The sequence below is a fragment of the Acipenser ruthenus genome, chromosome 42 (assembly GCF_902713425.1).
Source record: "Acipenser ruthenus chromosome 42, fAciRut3.2 maternal haplotype, whole genome shotgun sequence".
Lineage (NCBI taxonomy): Eukaryota > Metazoa > Chordata > Actinopteri > Acipenseriformes > Acipenseridae > Acipenser > Acipenser ruthenus.
In genome coordinates this window covers 3,270,869-3,288,033 of record NC_081230.1, presented here as the reverse complement: position 1 = coordinate 3,288,033, position 17,165 = coordinate 3,270,869, and the positions used below count along the sequence as shown (strand labels likewise).

The window sequence follows — 17,165 nt, the reverse complement described above, 5'->3', positions numbered from 1 at the left end:
CCATTGTTTATTCCATATTTAATAGAAATCAGACTTTGCTTTTGATTTTTTATTCAACATAATATTGTAAATAATAAAACAAATGAACATGGCATGGACAAAAATGATGGGACCGCTAACCTAATATTTTGTTGCACAACCTTTAGAGGCAATCACTGCAATCAAACGTTTTCTGTAGCTCTCAGTGAGACTTCTGCACCTGTTAACAGGTAGTTTGGCCCACTCTTCCTGAGCAAACTGCTCCAGCTGTCTCAGGTTTGATGGGTGCCTTCTCCAGACTGCAAGTTTCAGCTCTTTCCATAGATGTTCGATAGGATTCAGATCAGGACTCATAGAAGGCCACTTCAGAATAGTCCAATGTTTTGTCCTTATTCATTCTTGGGTGCTTTTAGCTGTGTGTTTTGGGTCATTATCCTGTTGGAGGACCCATGACCTGCGACTGAGACAGAGCTTTCTGACACTGGGCAGTACGTTTCGCTCCAGAATGCCTCGATAGTCTTGAGATTTCATTGTGCCCTGCACAGATTCAAGGCACCCTGTGCCAGGCGCAGCAAAGCAGCCCCAAAACATAACTGAGCCTCCTCCATGTTTCACTGTAGGTATGGTGTTCTTTTCTTTGAAAGCTTCATTTTTTCGTCTGTGAACATAGAGCTGATGTGACTTGCCAACAAGCTCCAGTTTTGACTCATCTGTCCAAAGGACATTCTCCCAGAAGGATTGTGGCTTGTCAATATGCATTTTAGCAAATTCCAGTTTGGCTTTTTTATGTTTTTCTTTCAAAAGTGGAGTCCTCCTGGGTCTTCTTCCATGGAGCCCACTTTCGCTCAAAAAGCGACGGATGGTGCGATCAGAAACTGATGTACCTTCACCTTGGAGTTTAGCTTGTATCTCTTTGGCAGTTATCCTTGGTTCTTTTTCTACCATTTGCACTATCCTTCTGTTCACTCTGGGGTCGATTTTCCTCTTGCGGCCGCACCCAGGGAGGTTGGCTACAGTTCCATGGACCTTAAACTTTTTAATAATATTTGCAACTGTTGTCACAGGAACATCAAGCCGCTTGGAGATGGTCTTGTAGCCTTTACCTTTACCATGCTTGTCTATTATTTTCTTTCTGATCTCCTCAGACACCTCTCTCCTTTCCTTTCTCTGGTCCATGTTCAGTGTGGTGCACACAATGATACCAAACAGCACAGTGACTACTTTTCTCCATTTAAATAGGCTGAATGACTGATTACAAGATTGGAGACATGTGTGATACTAATTAAAGAAACTAATTAGTTTGAAATATCACTATAATCCAATTATTTTTTATCTTTTCTAAGAGGTACCAACAAATGTGTCCAGGCCATTTTAGAATATCTTTGTAGAATAAGCAATAATTCATCTCTTTTCACAGCTTCTTTGCTTTATTCTATGACATACCAAAGGCATGTAAGTATACATGATAAAATAGCTTTTAATTTCCTCACTTTTCAGGAGGAATGAAGCATTATTTCAATGAGCTGTAAGGGTACCAACAAATTTGAGCACGTCTGTACATAAACTAATAAATACCCTTCAACGGAGTGCTCCATTATCGTATCTCAGTATCCCCGCTTCATATGGTGTTCAATATTGTCTAAAGAGATTTTTCGCTAGTGTCATCTGTCATTTGGTAATTTTAAAACTAATTGAATGAAATAAATAACACATGCCTCGACTACAGGCATGTTTTCAATGTAGTTGGAAAGTAGTATAAGGTCGTTAATTCTGTGGATTTTATAAGCAACGTTCTGAGTTTTCGTTGATCTGCGCTGTATGCTGTGGCTCGAGCCTGACTTTTTATAAAAAAAGTCAACCACGAAGGGACTCGAACCCTCAATCTACTGATTCGAAGTCAGACACCTTATCCATTAGGCCACATGGTCTTTCGTGCTTACCATGTGATGCGGTCAATTGGTTTTTCATTACCAAGCATTGCACTGTACACTATATATGGTTTGCATGTCCATCACCCTGGTAATAAGCTTCAGATATGAATCCATTTTGATCTGTACAGCACACATCACATTTTAGTCTACAGAAACATGTGCAGTGATTTAAATGATCATATCTCAGTATCCCTGCTTGATCCTTTGTTCAATATTGTCTAAAGAGATTTTTATTTTTTAGCCAGTGTCGTCTGTCATTTGGTAATTTTAAAAATAACTTTATGAAATAAATAACACATGCTTCCACTAGAGGCATGTTTTAAATGTAGTTGGAAAGTAGTATGAGGTTGTTAATTCTGTCGATTTTAAAAGCAACGTTCTGTGTTTTCATTGAGTTGCGTTGTATGCTGTGGCTCGAACCTGTCTGGCGAGGTAGGCAAAGTGATGATCAAAACTCAGGTATGCTTTCATTGCACACGAACATCTCGGCCGGTTTTGTCTATACAGCTGTTTATTGCACAGAATGGGAAATTAATGGTCTGTTCGGTGGATTTTATCAATAGTGTTATGTTTTTTCCCACAGGTGTATTCTGTGTATTATTTTCATATTCTGTGCAGTTTAGGAATGCCATGCTCCGTGCGGTTTTGTCTATACAGCTGTTTATTGCACAAAATGGGCAGTTAAAGGTCGGTTCGGTGGGTTTTTTTTCAATAGTGTTATGTTGTATTATGTGTATAATTTTCGTCGTCTTTGCACCTTCGGAACCCAGTGTTCCGGGAGCTTTTGGGTGATAAAAAGAGGGTTCTGGCCCGGAACGGGTAAATGACAGCTAGTTATTAATCGGTTTTTAAAATACTCTCCTCATATGTCTCTAAATTTATTATGCTGTTTTTTAAAGCAATTGAATTCATTAAACTACCGTTCTGGGCCGTTCTATCTCGTTCCGGTGTTTACCCCATCACCATTATCATATCTCAGTATCCCCGGGTTCAATATTGTCTAAAGAGATTTATATTTTTTAGCCAGTGTCATCTGTCATTTGGTAATTTTAAAAATAACAATAAAATAAATAACACATGCCTCGACTACAGGCATGTTTTCAATGTAGTTGGAAAGTAGTATAAGGTTGTTAATTCTGTGGATTTTATAAGCAACGTTCTGTGTTTTCGTTGATCTGCGCTGTATGCTGTGGCTCGAGCCTGACTTTTTATAAAAAGTCGACCACGAAGGGACTCGAACCCTCAATCTTCTGATTCGAAGTCAGACGCCTTATCCATTAGGCCACGCGGTCTTTCATGCGTGTCATCTGATACTTAACTCTACAATGAGTGTGTCCTGTTTCATCATCGGAATTTCAACAATACAAATGAATGTGTTCATTTGTTTTATGTTCTATTAATTTCTGTAGGATACTTTATGCCAAATAAAAATATTAATAAATAAATAAATACATACATACATAAATAGATACATCATTGAATAAATACAGACGTGCTCAAATTTGTTGGTACCCCTCCACAAAAAACAAAGAATGCACAATTTTCTCTGAAATAACTTGAAACTGACAAAAGTAATTGGCATCCACCATTGTTTATTCCATATTTAATAGAAATCAGACTTTGCTTTTGATTTTTTATTCAACATAATATTGTAAATAATAAAACAAATGAACATGGCATAGACAAAAATGATGGGACCGCTAACCTAATATTTTGTTGCACAACCTTTAGAGGCAATCACTGCAATCAAACGTTTTCTGTAGCTCTCAATGAGACTTCTGCACCTGTTAACAGACAGTTTGGCCCACTCTTCCTGAGCAAACTGCTCCAGCTGTCTCAGGTTTGATGGGTGCCTTCTCCAGACTGCAAGTTTCAGCTCTTTCCATAGATGTTCGATAGGATTCAGATCAGGACTCATAGAAGGCCACTTCAGAATAGTCCAATGTTTTGTCCTTATCCATTCTTGGGTGCTTTTAGCTGTGTGTTTTGGGTCATTATCCTGTTGGAGGACCCATGACCTGCGACTGAGACAGAGCTTTCTGACACTGGGCAGTACGTTTCGCTCCAGAATGCCTCGATAGTCTTGAGATTTCATTGTGCCCTGCACAGATTCAAGGCACCCTGTGCCAGGCGCAGCAAAGCAGCCCCAAAACAGGAGATTAGATAAAGGGGCATTCAGAACAGAAAATAGGAGGCACTTTTTTACACAGAGAATTGTGAGGGTCTGGAACCAACTCCCTAGTAATGTTGTTGAAGCTGACACCCTGGGATCCTTCAAGAAGCTGCTTGATGAGATTCTGGGATCAATAAGCTACTAACAACCAAACGAGCAAGATGGGCTGAATGGCCTCCTCTCGTTTGTAAACTTTCTTATGTTCTTCTTATGTTCTAACCGAGCCTCCTCCATGTTTCACTGTAGGTATGGTGTTCTTTTCTTTGAAAGCTTCATTTTTTCGTCTGTGAACATAGAGCTGATGTGACTTGCCAAAAAGCTCCAGTTTTGACTCATCTGTCCAAAGGACATTCTCCCAGAAGGATTGTGGCTTGTCAATATGCATTTTAGCAAATTCCAGTCTGGCTTTTTTATGTTTTTCTTTCAAAAGTGGAGTCCTCCTGGGTCTTCTTCCATGGAGCTCACTTTCGCTCAAAAAGCGACGGATGGTGCGATCAGAAACTGACGTACCTTCACCTTGGAGTTCAGCTTGTATCTCTTTGGCAGTTATCCTTGGTTCTTTTTCTACCATTTGCACTATCCTTCTGTTCACTCTGGGGTCGATTTTCCTCTTGCGGCCGCACCCAGGGAGGTTGGCTACAGTTCCATGGACCTTAAACTTTTTAATAATATTTGCAACTGTTGTCACAGGAACATCAAGCCGCTTGGAGATGGTCTTGTAGCCTTTAACTTTACCATGCTTGTCTATTATTTTCTTTCTGATCTCCTCAGACAACACTCTCCTTTGCTTTCTCTGGTCCATGTTCAGTGTGGTGCACACAATGATACCAAACAGCACAGTGACTACTTTTCTCCATGTAAATAGGCTGAATGACTGATTACAAGATTGGAGACATGTGTGATACTAATTAAAGAAACTAATTAGTTTGAAATATCACTATAATCCAATTATTTACTATCTTTTCTAAGAGGTACCAACAAATGTGTCCAGGCCATTTTAGAATATCTTTGTAGAATAAGCAATAATTCATCTCTTTTCACAGCTTCTTTGCTTTATTCTATGACATACCAAAGGCATGTAAGTATACATGATAAAATAGCTTTTAATTTCATCACTTTTCAGGAGGAATGAAGCATTATTTCAATGAGCTGTAAGGGTACCAACAAATTTGAGCACGTCTGTACATAAACTAATAAATACCCTTCAACGGAGTGCTCCATTATCGTATATCAGTATCCCCGCTTCATATGGTGTTCAATATTGTCTAAAGAGAATTTTTTTTTCTTTTCGCTAGTGTCATCTGTCATTTGGTAATTTTAAAACTAATTGAATGAAATAAATAACACATGCCTCGACTACAGGCATGTTTTCAATGTAGTTGGAAAGTACTATAAGGTTGTTAATTCTATGGATTTTATAAGCAACGTTCTGTGTTTTCGTTGATCTGCGCTGTATGCTGTGGCTCGAGCCTGACTTTGTATAAAAAGTCGACCACGAAGGGACTCGAACCCTCAATCTTCTGATTCGAAGTCAGACGCCTTATCCATTAGGCCACGCGGTCTTTCACGCTTACCATGTGATAGTCAACTCTACATTTTAGCGGTCAATTGGTTTTTCATTACCAAGCATTGCACTGTACACTATATATGTAGTGTACAGTGCAATACTTGGTAATGCTTGTTTTATTTAACAGTTTCATCTCTCGATGTGTGTGTGTGTGTGTGTGTCTTTCACCACTAAAATGGGTGGTTTTAAAATAATCCATTTATACTTAAAGTTGAACTGTTGAGATTGTCTGTTTTCACATACGTTGATTACACCGTGTAAAATTATTATTATTTTTTTTTTCCTGGGTAGTAAGTGTTATATCCTAATTGCTTATGCCTCAAAAGTATAGAAAATGGCTATTATTCCCCACAAACTTTGCTTTTGTGACCAGGACAGTGATATTTTGAAATTTACCTATTTCCAATGAGAAAACTGGCTAATTTGTGTCTTTTCGTTCACATAAAGTCAGAAAAAAACAACATATGAATCCAAATTAACATGTATTTATACTAAAGTAATACAAAAATGACTACAAAAGATTTAGAAGTGAGTAGTTTTTCGAGATTTACGATTATACTGTAAATCACTTTCACGAATCAGCCCCCAAATGTAGTCTCCCATCATGTCTAAAGGGCTATAAAAGGACTGGAAAACACCACATAAATATTAAGAATAAAGAGAGAAAAAGTTCAAATTTAATATTAAAAATTAACAAATGATAATAACTATTCAATTAACAAAAAACAATACTCAAGCAATAGCCCTAGCTCCAGCAGTTCTATCAATCCTAATCCTAGCTGTAGCAGTTACACTAACCCTAACCCTAACCCTAGCTCCAGCAGTTACACCAACCCTAACCTGACCGTCCAGCAACTGGTGTTTCCATATCTCTCAATATTCCAGCAAAATGAGAATTAACACAAGGATAATATCCAGTTCAGTATGTAGAGCAATGTAGAACTTATCAAGCCTGGACAACAAGTAGACAATGATATAACAGTAATTCAAAATTTTGTGGGAGTGTCAATTCTCCCCCATTCTCACTGCAAACTTAAGCATTTACTTAAATTCTGGGTCTTGTCATGTAGCTCAAAGGTGATTCTGGTCATGTAGTACAATTCTAACTATGGTCATGTAGCTTAATTCTGGGTCTCGTCATGCATCTCAGTGATGACTGGTTATATAGCACTATTATGTTTCTGGTCATGTAACTCAATGGTGACTGGTTATAAAGCACTATTGTGTCTCTGGTCATGTAACTCAATGGTGACCCAGGGAAGAGCACTTATTCTTGGATCCCTCATGCACGTCTCAACTTCCACACTCGGTTCTTCCATAATTTTCGATTTTCCATTGAAATCCTCCAGAATATTTGCAAGGAGAATGGCCAGAATATTAGGAACAGCAAACAGGGCTATACCAGGACTGACAAAAATTACAAAATTGTTAAGACTAAAGAGAGAAAAAGTACATATTTAATATATAAATAATGTAAAATATCTCTTCAATGAACAAAAATGCAACACACATGATAGTAACAAGGTTCTTAACAACACAGGAATAACAGAATTGTTTGATTTGGTTGTTTCACTAAATTTAAAGGGATTTTCTCTACAATGGTAAAAATAGCTAATTTTGTCAAAAAGTATAAAATTGAAAAGTAATAACGTAAAATGCATTATGCTAACTTCAGATTACATTGCAATAGTCAAAAGGGTCTGGAAACCAATACCAACCCATGGGTGTGCCACTGGTGGCACAGAGTCATCCTCAACAGGGTCTTCTTTCCCCGCTGATTCTGCCAAGCCCGTTCCCTTGGCTGTGGTTTCGCTAGATAGTAGGTAGGGACAGTGGGAATCTCGTTCATCCATTCATGCGCTTCACTAATTAGATGACAAGGCACGAGATTCCCACGACTTTATTATTCGGGTACAGGTTTAATTGTACAACAATGACTAATTACAATTTTTCAATTACCACTCAAACTTCCTATTCCTAGGTGAACTGTTCATATACCGCACTGTTCCCACAGAACATTGCCAATATGTCGAGCGAGTACAGGAGAGTTCTACGGTTGAGCAATTTTGCTAGAGAGATCCTTCTATTTTCAGGTATCCACATTTCAGCCAGGACGATGTTATTAATGGACGGCCATTTCCCTCTTGCTCCCATTGGAAATCCAAAGAACTTGATCTCAGTGGAATTGGATAGATTCTGAATCTGCCTATTGAGTACTGAGTAGTACTGTGCTTTCTCTTTGGCAGCATTTTCCAGGGTGTTGGCAGCACATTCAAATCTTACTGTGACATCTATGACCAGAGATCTTGTTGATTTTGTGAATGTAAGGTCTGGCTTCCTCAGTTCTCCTTCTGTATTCCTTAGGTTAGCCTCCTTATACACTTTCCATCCCAAGGCTGATGCTTCATCTGCTAGTATGTTGCAGATCTTGTTGTGGTGGGCGATCCTGGCCCCCTGGACAGATGGACATTGCCCCAGGATATGCGAGCAAGATTCCAGTCTTGCTGAACATTTCCTACAAGATGACTGTGCGCCCATCCGGCCTCTGTTCAAGGATTCCCTGGTAGGGTACACATTAGCTCTGAGTTGCATTGCGGCTATGAAATGTTTTTGTTGGACTCTGTGTTGATTCCGTAACCAGTTGTTGCTAATGGGGTCGTTCCAGAACAGTTGTATACCCATACCTTGCACCGGGAGTCCGCTCCATGTCAGGAATTCGTCCTGTCTCCATCTAGTGGGCAAAAGATATTTGGGCTTTTGTGCGGTTGTTCCTTGCACCCCGTCACCTCCAATGGGTTCAGCCAACCTTGTTGGGTTTCGCAGGTTCGGGGTACTTTCCACTGCCCCCCTGCTCCTGTCCACAACTTCTGCAGTTTCTCTTGGGCCTCTTCTGTCGTTGCCAAGCTGTGGATCACCCTGTCGCTGGAGTCGGCAATTCACTGCAACCTTCTAATCTGTATCGAAGGTATTAAGCTCGCCAATGTTAAAACACCCAACCCTCCATCTCTAATCCTCGAGTATATAATACCATCACATATGGATGTCGGAAGATGCAACCATTTTTTTTACTCCTGCCCTGATAAGGATATCAACAGCTTTCAGGCTATTGGCCTTGCAGTCAGTGTGGTCAGCTAGGTATATGAGATGGGGAATGGTATACGTTCTAAGTATGAAGAGCTTCTGAGATGGTTTCAGCGGTGCCTGGTCTATCCTCCCCATCCACTCCTGTAGCTGATGTATCATATCGGCCTTTACAATGCCGACCCAAGGATCAATCTTTGTGCCCAGATAATGTTCAGATTCGCCTGGTGTGATCATGTTCAACTCATTCCCCATGATATTCCATGGTCTAGTTGTATACGAATCGTGTGTAGGTGTTATGAGGAACCCATAGCACTTCTTGGCTTGTGCGACCAGTCCGGAAAGACTACAGAAGGACTCCAGGATAACCAGGTTTTTCTCCATTCCATCCCACGACTCACTCACCAGGATCAGATCATCCGCAAATGCCAGTGTTGCCAATCTGTTCCCATTGATTGTATATCCTTGGCCCATTGATTCAAGGGCATTGATCAACGGATCCATTGCCAAATTGAACAGTAGCAGTGACATCGGATCCCCTTGCTTCACGCCGATCTTCATCTCAATTGGCAGAGACTTATTCCCTTCCAGTTCAATCGAAGTGGTGCATTTCTGATAAGAGCTCTTGATGATCCTGATGACATGTTCATCCACCTTCTTCTGCCGTAGCACCCACATGATATGTTCATGCGAGACCGAGTCGAATGCCTTCTCTATATCCACGAATACTACTGCCAGTTGGTTATGATGTTTTTTCGCATGCTCGATGATTGTCTGTAGCACCTTCAGGTTTTCAGAACAGCCTGGTGCGGAGATAAATCCTCGCTGTCTTGGGTTGAGAGGACAGGCCTTTGTCAGCCTTCCTGTGACAATCCGTGAGAACAGCCTCAGGACCATTGAACCGATTGTAATCGGTTTCCAACTGCCAAAAGTCATAGTTACTCCCGTCGTTTACCCGCGCTTCATTGAATTTCTTCACTTTGACATTCAGAGCACTGGGCAGAAATCACATCGCGTCAACACCCACCACGGGCCTTCGTGATGCTTTGTTTTAATTAAACAGTCGGATTCCCCTGGTCCGCACCAGTTCTAAGTCAGCTGCTAGGCGCCGGCCGAGGCAACACGCCTTGACGGAGCCGACGCAGGCCGCAGCTGGGGCGATCCACAGGAAGGGCCCGGCGCGCGTCCAAAGTCGCGAGAATGAGAGAGAGAGAATGATTGAGAGAGAGAATGAGAAAGAGAATGAGAGAGAAAGAGAATGAGAGAGAGAATGAGAGAGAGAATGAGAGAGAAAGAGAATGAGAGAGAGAATGAGAGAGAGAATGAGAGAGAGAGAGAGAGAGAATGAGAGAGAGAGAGAGAGAATGAGAGAGAGAGAGAGAGAGAGAGAGAGAGAGAGAGAGAGAGAGAGAGAGAGAGAGAGAGAGAGAGAGAGAGAGAGAGAGAGAGACAGCTTCTCCCTTTTTCTGGGTTGTATTTTTTCCCGCTCTTTTTTTTTTTGTTCCAAATAAGGCAGGCAGGCCAGTGTACCCAGAAGGCCTTGCGCTCGTGGGAGGAGGAGGATGAGCGCAGTGGTAAAGCAGAAACGCAGCTGTTTAGTGGTGCAAGGAGCCCTCGCTTTCAAGGCGGCAGCAGCAGCAGCAGCAGCAAAGCGCCCCTTTGCCGGGACCGAACGGCACTTGTGTTTTGGGAAGAGTTCCCTGTTTTGTTTTGTTTTGTTTGGCCTTGCCGCCGGGTAGAAGAGAAGGCCTTTGGGCCGGCCGGAAGAGCTGGGCTCCAAGTAAAGCCACACTCTGGCTTCTCTTCAGTTCGAATAAATCTTTCGCCTTTTACTAATGATTTCCGTGGAGAGGAGCATTTATGAGTTCAAAGCAATTTTTGGCTAGCCTTGCCCCTCGGGGTGGGGCTCGACATGGGTTTAAAAGCAGAACGAGCACATTGGCAGTGGCGGCGGCGGCTGTGTTAATAATTGGAGCCTGGCAGATCGCATAAATCTTTCTAAGGACTAAGGCTTAGAGGGTAGTGGCATTGTCCGCTCCCTCCAAGGGTCTGTGAGAGGTTTGTTCGAGGGAAGAGGAACAGACCTTTTTTATTTTTGACTGGCTTTTCTTCAGCACGGCAACTTTTTGGAAGACTAATGCTCAGTCTGGTTTTGGCTTGCCCAATCCAGGCCGAGGGTCTTTCAAGATTTTGTTGACTGTTGAGAGCAGTTTTTCTTTTTCAGGCGGTTCCAGTTTTTTTCCTTTTCAAACAGTTCCGGCTTTTACAGACGTTCCTGGAGTTCGAGAGAAGGAAGACCTACCATCCAGGCGACCTTTGAGGACCCTTTGATGACCTAGACGACCTCATCCCCAGCCCTTGATCGTGATTGAGATCCAGACCGAGAGGCCCAGCAGATGGCGCCATCTGGGAGGAGCAGAGGGTGGCCCCGGACCCCGAGGAGGCGTCACAGCCACGATTCTTCCTACGTGGTCTCGGTGCCAAGCAGCGCCCCCTACTCCGCCAGGGAAGGACACCGTTCACCTGGGGAGGGGGTCCCTCTTGTGAGGCGACCATCTCCTCAGGGACTAAAGTAATAGTTCCTTCAACTGCCCAGATTTGCTGCTTACGTTGTCTCTTTTCCGCAGAGAGAGACAACCCGGACGTCCAGAGGCTTCTCCCACCCCAATCGGAGGAGCCAGCTGAAGGATGGCGTTCTGGCCAACCCAGGAGACCAGGAGGCACAATGCGGTGTGCTTCACAAGAAACCAGCAAGAGGAAACGGAACCAGGACTGACGAGACTGGAGTTCAGCCGGACCATTCTTCAGAGGGGTATGGGTTTTTCCCCTTCTGACTTGAATTGTTTGGTGAAATTGCCAGGGCTTAAGGAAGTGTTTGAGGTCAGTTTTAGGAACCCCCAAAAATTACAAGAAATGTGGTCCTTTTGGGGGGAGAATAAATATCTCGCTCTATACAAAGAATTTTGTGTGGATGCACTGACAGACAGAGAAATTAAAGTTGTTACTGTCCAATTTTTCAATGAGGCTGTTAGCGACTATGACATTACAACATGGCTTAACCGCTATGGGAGGGTGTCATCAGAAGGGAGGAAAATTACTGACGAAGATGGGGTTTGGACAGGAGCCAGAAAGTGGCTGGTACGCCCCAATATTGATCCATCGGGCATTGGAGGCGTCCGCCACATTCCAAACTCCATAGTGTTAGGGCCCAACAGAGGGCTGGTATTCTATAATGGGATGCCAAAACTCTGCAGGAAATGTGGGGAATTAGGACACCTGGCGGCCGCATGTACTGTAGTCAAGTGCAGGAACTGCGGCGCCCCCCACGAGACCAGCCACTGCAGAGAAGAGAGGCAGTGCAATTTGTGTGGAAAGAAGGGGCACCTGTTTAAGGACTGCCCCTCTTCCTATGCCAACATGGCCAGAGCCAGCAAGGCAAATACCAACAAGCCTAGGCCTGAGCAGGAAGAGGGAGCAAGTAACAAAGATCAGTCCACATCACCACCAACAGCATCCAAAACCCAGACTCCAGCACCACCATCATCACCAGCACCCCCCTCACCCCCCCCCCGCCCCCGAGACATGTCCCGTTTTACGAGGACCCCTTCCCCCAGCCCAGAGAGAGAGTACAACAGCTACTCCACTAGCTCCTCCAGTAGCTCCTCTGATACAGAACACGAGGCAGGGAGGGAGCCCGGACCCAGCAGCGCCCCCCCCCTGAGTAGGGCCCTCTCAGCGCCAGCACCCCCTCGGCTCTAGTTATGACCCCATAAGGACTGAGTCAGTGGGGGAGGAAAGCGAAAGCGACAGTGAAAGTGAGAGTGAGAAGGAGGGGAAGGGAGTGAAGAACCAGCCGAGGGTGGGGAAAAGAAAGAAGATAAAGACCAAAGACAGCAAGTTGCAGGTGGCCCCCATAGATCCAAAACCAGCTAATGTCCACACAAAGTCCCCAGTTTTGCCCTCGCAGGCAGAGACGGAGGCGAGCGGGATGGCTACACTGCCGCCTAATGGGCAGGTAGCAGCCAGCCAGGGCATCCCCAGCCAGCCTTCCCAGTCATTAACACAAACCCTAGCACACCTCGCAGAAGAGGTGTTCACTAATGCACCGAGGGAGAGGTCAGGGTCAACACCTCCCCTGATCAGCAGTACCTTGGTAGCAATGACCCTCTTCAAGCGAAGGGCCTCCCTTCAAAGCATCCTTGACCCCCTCCCTTGTATGGGCAAAACCAGGGGCCCCCTAGAGGTCCTCCTAGATACAGCACTGGAGGACATGGGAATACCCCTGGACGCGGTAAGCCAGAAGTCGACTAACAGCTCAAATTCAACAGACAGTAACAGCCAAAGAAGGCTGTCTGTCATAACCCCCCCCCCCCCCCAGGACAAAGCTGACCCACACGTTCCGAGGGGCCCTGAGCAAGTTCCACCAGACTTACCTTGTGGGGAGTTGAATAGCCCAAACAACTCCACGTACTGTGCATACAAAGACGGTGCCTTCTTGGACGAGGCAGCAGTGAGTACCTTCTCAGGGGTGATGGGAGTTGCAAATAAGCCCAAGCCCCCTCGAAGCAAGCGTAGAGCTAAGAGTAGGAAGAGTGTCCCGACCTCCCAATCATAGTCGCTATGGGGTGGACGCAGCGACTCCTTTTCTTGTTAGCTACCCTGATGGCCCTGATATGTGTGTCTGTTAATGTCAGGAGCATCAGGGAGACACAAAAAAGATTTGATGTACTAAACTATTTAACTAACTTGAAAGCAGATATCATCTTTCTGCAGGAGTGTGGTATTTCGTCGAGCCCTGATTATAGGGACCTGAAGGAGAGTGGGACCCTGGGGGACTCCTTCTGGTCGGGCTCCAACATAGCCAGAGCCGACGGAGTAGGTATCCTGTTTAAAAACCCATTTATTACCTCCCGCAGCAGCAGTGAGGTAGAACCTGGTAGAATTCTGAGCGTGGATGTGACATACAACAACACTCCCCTCAGACTGGTCAATGTCTACGCACCCACTAACCAAAACGAAAGAGTTCAATTTTTTCCACTGCTGCGTCCACTCCTGCTGGGGAACCTACCCGTCATCGTGTCGGGTGACTTCAATTGTGCTCTAAGGGACGTAGACCGGAGCAGGCCACGCAACGACCGCTCTAGTAGAGTTTTGTCCTCCGTAATATCTGATTTCTCCCTGTGTGATGCAGGTAAGGACCTGGTGCCTCCCTTTACCTGGGTGAGCTCATCTGGGACCTCCTTCTCCCGTATAGATCTCGTCCTGCATACCAGCTCCCTTACGAAGACGGCAGTAGACACCCAGGACGTCTTCTTCTCTGACCATAGGCTTCTGCAGGTAACATTGCAGGTCCCTCAGACCTCCCAGATGGGGTCAGGGGTCTGGAAATTAAACACCTCCTTACTCGACGACCCCTCCATAGCTGCAGCCTATAAGAGCAAGCTTGTTGAGTGGACCACTTTGCGTGACCTATTCAACTCCCCTATAGAGTGGTGGGAGATGGTCAAAATGAGAACTAAGGGTTATTTCATAGCAGCAGGCAAGAGGAAAGCAAAAGAAAGGAGGGCCAAATATAAACACCTGAATGCTGCCCTCCAGCGTCTGAGCCTGCTTCAGCTTCGGAGGTTCCCTGTAAGCGACGAGATAGCCCAGACCAAGCTAGATCTTTCAGTGCTTTGTAGGGAGGGACAACGAAAGGTCATGCACAATGCAAAAGTGCAAAAAATGGAGGAAGACGAAAAGTGTACCCGCTTCTTCTTCCAGAAAACGAGGGAGAAGCGGCACTTGATGTCCTCCATGCTCGACAGCAGTGGGAGGATAGTAGTAGAAAAAAGTGGTAGAGAACTTCTATAGGGACCTATATAACATCAAAGCTACAGATGACACCCTGATAGAGTGGTTCCTGAGCCAGTTGGAGCCTGACTCGGTGCGGGACGAGGAGGAGGAGGAGGAGGAGGAGGAGAAGGACCCAGAACTCACGCTGGAGGAGCTCACCCAGGTGGTTAAGACCATGAACACCGGTAAGACGCCAGGTCCAGATGGCATCCCGGGTGAGTATTACGATCTTTTTTGGGACACGCTAAAAGTCCATTTAGCGGAGGTCTACAGAGCGGTCTACAGGGAGAAGCGGTTGGGCCCTTCTATGCGGGAGAGTGTAATTACTCTCCTTCATAAGAAAGGGGAAGTTAAAGATCTACGGAATTATTATTATTATTATTATTATTATTATTTGTTTATTTAGCAGACGCCTTTATCCAAGGCGACTTACAGAGACTAGGGTGTGTGAACTATGCATCAGCTGCAGAGTCACTTACAACTACGTCTCACCCGAAAGACGGAGCACAAGGAAGTTAAGTGACTTGCTCAGGGTCACACAATGAGTCAGTGGCTGAGGTGGGATTTGAACCGTGGACCACCTGGTTACAAGCCCTTTTTCTTTAACCACTGGACCACACAGCCTCCAATCAGCCTCCTTCGAGTGGATTACAAGATACTAGCCAAAGCTCTGATGCTCCGGCTACAAGTACACCTCCCTTTGGTCATTGGCCCCGACCAGGCTTGTGGTGTCCCAGGGAGGTCCATCACCGATATTTTAATGTTAACAAGGGACATTCTGGCTTATTCTAGAGAATGGAACCATCCCCTCTGCCTGTTCAACCTTGACCAGGAGAAGGCGTTCGATAGGATAAGCCATGAATAAATGTACAAAGTGATGGACCAGATGAAATTCGCTCCTGGACTTAGGGAGTGGGTTAAAACTATTTATACCAACATTAGTACCCGAGTCTTGGTGAACAGACACCTGACTGGTAAAATATCTATCCAGTCAGGGGTCAGACAGGGTTGCCCACTATCCCCACTGCTATATGTCGTGTGCATTGAACCCCTCCTGCAGGCAATTCGTAGGGATACCAATATAACTGGTTTCTAGCTGCCTGGATCCAAAGGGGTCCAGGTCAAAACAACAGCATATATGGACGATGTGTCACTCATTTGCACCAACACATCGTCGGTACCTCGGATTAGTAATATCCTTGAGAAGTACTGTACAGCAACCGGAGCAGTGATTAATAAGCCCAAGAGCGAAGTCTACGTGTCTAAAAATTGGCAGGTAGATAGGGAACTGTCGGACATGTACCCTGTCAAAAAGGACAAAATCAAGATTCTGGGCCTCATTTTCGAGAACAATAGCTCGGGGGCCCAGAGCTGGACGGCGGCCATTAACCAGGTCCGTAAAAAGATTGGCGGATGGAGCACAAGATCCTTAACAATGACGGGTAGAGTATTAATAACCAAGTCTATACTGTTCCCCATCCTCTCTTATATAGGAAAAATCTTTCCCCCAGACAGGACCACCAAAAATGTGGTGGACCGCATTATCCACTGCTTTATCTGTGGCAGCAAGATGGAGAGGGTAAAGGGAGCCACCTTGAGTAAAGCCGACAAGAAGGGAGGTAAGGGGGTCCCGGACGTTGTGCAGCTCACCCGAGTGCAGGGGCTCACGCAAACTATCAAGAACATCCAGGCCCTGGACAGGAAGGTATGTTACATGAATCGTTTCTATTTTGCCACCTGTCTCAGGGCCTTGGGCCTCTGCACTATTGACAACACCGTGCCGTACTCCTGGGACCCCCCATTGTATTATAGAACTTTAAGGGACACTATATATAAATTGGGCTTAGATAAAGCAAAATTGGCCTCCTGGGAATACAAGGCTGTAACTAAATATCTTGCCGGTTCCCAGGAAATTGAAAAAGTAGCTACTTTCTCCCTCGCCCAAAGCCAAAAAATCTGGGAGAATGTGTCTCACAGCTGCCTCAGTAATGTCCAGAAGGATTTAGCATGGAACACCGTCCACAGTGCACTCCCCACTCGAGCGTTCATGTTCAGGAGGGGACTAGCTCAAGTAGAAACATGCCCCTATGCAAAGTGCCGCAAGAGAGAAACACCAGCCCATATCTTCTGGGAGTGTGATGTGGCTGGCAGTGTCTGGCTCTCTGTCTCTGTCTTCCTAAACAGGTTTGCTGACACGGCCAAGATGACCGCTGAGACTGTGCTCTATGGGCCTGCGGGAGGAATCACTACCAGCACAGCTAAGTGCGTTTGGCGTGTCATCAATGTTGTCAAGCAGATCCTGTGGGAGGGCCGTAACGTCTGTGTCTACCACAAGCAGGAGCTAGACACTATCACCACGACCAGAAGGGCACAAACTCTTATCAAGGACTTTGTAATTCTGGACATCCGGACCCTCGGGAAGGACAAGGCCTGCGCGGATTGGAGGATCGCCGGACTTCAGGACGTGAAGATGGAATGAAGGAAAAAACTGGAACCGCTAGCTCCTAGGAGCGGGACTACGGGGCACCGCTAAGCCTTTTATTTATTTTGTCATGCCAGCATTCCGCCCTTTTTAGCTGGCATGACCGTTTTTGAACGG

General features: G+C 44.9%; 3 non-coding genes across 3 annotated transcripts; 1 reads left to right on the top strand and 2 right to left on the bottom strand.

Annotated features, from left to right (window-relative positions):
• Positions 1-3,129: 3,129 nt before the first annotated feature.
• Positions 3,130-3,202, bottom strand: trnar-ucg (transfer RNA arginine (anticodon UCG)). The gene has a single exon. It is a non-coding gene; the product is annotated as a tRNA-Arg (tRNA).
• Positions 3,203-5,572: 2,370 nt separating this feature from the next.
• Positions 5,573-5,645, bottom strand: trnastop-uca (transfer RNA opal suppressor (anticodon UCA)). Its single transcript has one exon. It is a non-coding gene; the product is annotated as a tRNA-Arg (tRNA).
• Positions 5,646-10,519: 4,874 nt separating this feature from the next.
• Positions 10,520-10,634, top strand: LOC117965912 (U5 spliceosomal RNA). The gene has a single exon (XR_004661584.2). It is a non-coding gene; the product is annotated as a U5 spliceosomal RNA (small nuclear RNA).
• Positions 10,635-17,165: the final 6,531 nt, after the last annotated feature.